This window comes from Lactuca serriola, chromosome 3, assembly GCF_051521515.1.
Source record: "Lactuca serriola cultivar US96UC23 chromosome 3, Lser_US96UC23_V15, whole genome shotgun sequence".
Taxonomy (NCBI): Eukaryota; Viridiplantae; Streptophyta; class Magnoliopsida; order Asterales; family Asteraceae; genus Lactuca; species Lactuca serriola.
The window spans coordinates 79,163,537-79,166,426 of record NC_136410.1 but is presented as its reverse complement, the minus strand read 5'-3'; the positions used below and the strand labels follow the sequence as shown (position 1 = coordinate 79,166,426).

Below are 2,890 nucleotides of genomic sequence, written 5' to 3'. Positions count from 1 at the left end.
ATTTTCCACCAATCTTTTCCCTCTTCATCTTATACCATAGGTTCTTCAATATTTTTTTTCTTCTTATTTTATCTGCATTAAACATATATCATAACTTTATTATAACAAAAAACTAAAACAAATGCATTATTTCCATAACTTAATATAAAATCAAATATAAAAATATGTACATTCTAAGAATAAGCAACATTGTGAAAAGAAGAATATAACACTTAATAATATGTTAACTTAGAGTATTTATGTCAAATATCCATATACATTAATGTGTTTAATGTTATACATTGTCCTTTATTTCACGTTCTGATAAAGATCTATCACTTGAACTATCATTGTTTTCTTAATTTTAGTATCAAATTAAAAACATATTTTGCTCTTGACTGAGTCATTCTTGTCACTTGATATGCTTCAAAACATACACCATGCTTCTATTAGAACAAACTACTAGAATATTCACACTAAATACCATAAATCAGAATAATACATGAATTTGTTTATTAAATACTTGAAAAAAACTATAATATTGCTATTATAAAGCGTAAAACTACATTCTAATAATAATCAACGTCATAGACTCTCCAAATAAAATATAAAGAACCTTTCTTTGAATTATACATAAAGTTATGATAAAATAAACTCTAGTATATTATAGTATTAACATTATTAACCATATACTTCGTTTTATTAATAATTAATATTATACATTCTCCTAATAAAGTATAAATAACTATTCTTTGAATAATACATCAAGTTATGATAAAAGAAAATATAGAATGTTAAATTGCTCTACAAATAGAGTTTAACTTTACACAATAAAGTCATTGGACTACAAGAAATTTGGGTATTTACCCACACATAAATTAGCTACTCATGTCAATGTGTGGGTAAATACCCACACATATTTTTATATGTGTAGTTAAATGTCAATAATTATTTTTATATAAAGGCAAACACTTAATATATGTTGGTAATACTTTTTAGCCACACTTTTCGTAGGTGGGAAAATTTCCCCCAAAATTTGATTATATATTACATGTTCGATTATACACAAATATGTTGAATTTTGTTTATATGCAAATAAAATTATCTACACATACATAAAAACTTAATACATGTGTAAGTAATTTTTGAAATTTTACGTACACAAAATATTTTTATATTAAATGTAGTTAAATAGAGTATTATATTTTTTGTTTTATATTTTTGTTAATGACGTAACAAATTAATACCTACACATATATATGACTCTAAAAAAATTGTGGTTAATGTGTGCATATTGCTTACACATAATATGTATAGATAATATGGAATGACATTTAAATAAAAAATATATGTAAATCGGCACTTATAACTAAAATTCAGAACAAATTAAAACTAAAGTATAAATTCAATAACAGAATGTAAATTAGGATGAGGTTTTGAGATTTAGATAATATCTTCCGAAATTGGTGAGATTATGGCTATACATGGAGACGGTTGTTCCAACAAAATCGCCCCCACAAAACGTCAAAATCCTATCAAATTCAAACAATACAAGGCTGCAAGGAACGAGAATGAAATTCTAAATTTTCATTTCCCTCCTGTCATATTCTTTTCCCTCTAATATTTTTTTTAATTCCCTCCTCATTTTAATTCCCCCCTCCCCCATAGATATACATAAAGTCACAAACACAAATGACTAGGCTTGCTTCCTCTACCCACGTCTACCCTTAATTCGCTGCCCTCATCTCCTTTTATGGCTATTTAAATAACCCATTTGTTTAATTGCAGTAAAGTCTTGTTCGGTATATTGCAACCAAAGAAGCCAAAGACAATATTTTCTTCTTGCTTCACTGTTGTAGGATTGTATAAAATATGTGTTAATCAACTTGTGTTCAAGTAAGTTTTTATTGGCCATTCTCGTTGAATTTTCAAGATTTCTTTTGCTTTGGTCATATTAGATATCGGGACCTCCCCGAAGGTATAATTTTGTTTATGCAATTTTTTTAAATTGTGACAGCAAGGAGGAAGCAGTGAAAATTATTTATAATGTTTTTGCACGAGTTACTTTGTGATTTGGTGGAAGATGAACGAAGAGTCAAAGAGATATCAAACAAGATTTAACGTTAGCATTTATTATTTATTTCATTAGTTTTTATTTGTTTTATAAGGAGCTGGTAGTCACGACTTTTAGTTATCTTTTACAGGATTATCAATGTGTATTTAACTAATTTCACAGATGGTAGGGTTTGAGCGTGACACTTATCTTTTTTTTTTTTTTGAAGTGCTCTTCCGTTCAAAGATCATTGAAGAAGGCTACCAAGCATAAGCATAGATCATTTAAGTTTGTTTTGTATTATTTTCAAAGTAGTATGACCTCAACTTTGTACTTTTAAATGAAGTTTATTTTGTCTTTTGGTTCATCGTTGTAATGTTTAGGATTTATGGGATTTCTCTCTTCTTTAATAGATTCAAATCATTCTCTTTTTAAGCTACATATTTTATATAAATTTTATGCACATTTGATTTCATGTATATGTTGATAAATTATGGGTTAAATAAAACAAATAAACAATGTACCAAACAATGTGACCCATGACCTAAGGTTATTCATATCAATAGTTCAATAATTTTCCTACACATCAAAATCAATATGAATATATTTATCGCTTTTACCTACACATAAAATATTTTTATCCACACATTGTATTATGACACGTGCCTCCAGGGACGTGCCATGTAACTTAACACATCATCTATCTAGTCCACATCATTGTCCATATGATTTTCCATGTCATTAGCCATGTCATCAACCACGTCATCATCTATCTAAACAAATCATATCACTTCTACATACACATACTTACTAGGTTTAGCCACACATACATGTGTAGGTATAGCTTTATCTATACCT

At 27.6% G+C, this 2,890-nt stretch overlaps 1 long non-coding RNA gene across 2 annotated transcripts; it reads left to right on the top strand.

Moving 5' to 3' along the window:
* The first annotated feature begins 1,594 nt into the window (after positions 1 to 1,594).
* On the top strand, positions 1,595 to 2,446 carry LOC145094539 (uncharacterized). 2 transcript variants are annotated; one of them, XR_013703406.1, is made up of 3 exons: positions 1,595 to 1,875; positions 1,997 to 2,101; positions 2,262 to 2,446. It is a non-coding gene; the product is annotated as an uncharacterized LOC145094539 (long non-coding RNA). The 2 variants fall into 2 exon arrangements; XR_013703407.1 differs by having other exon boundaries at positions 2,184 to 2,446.
* Positions 2,447 to 2,890: the final 444 nt, after the last annotated feature.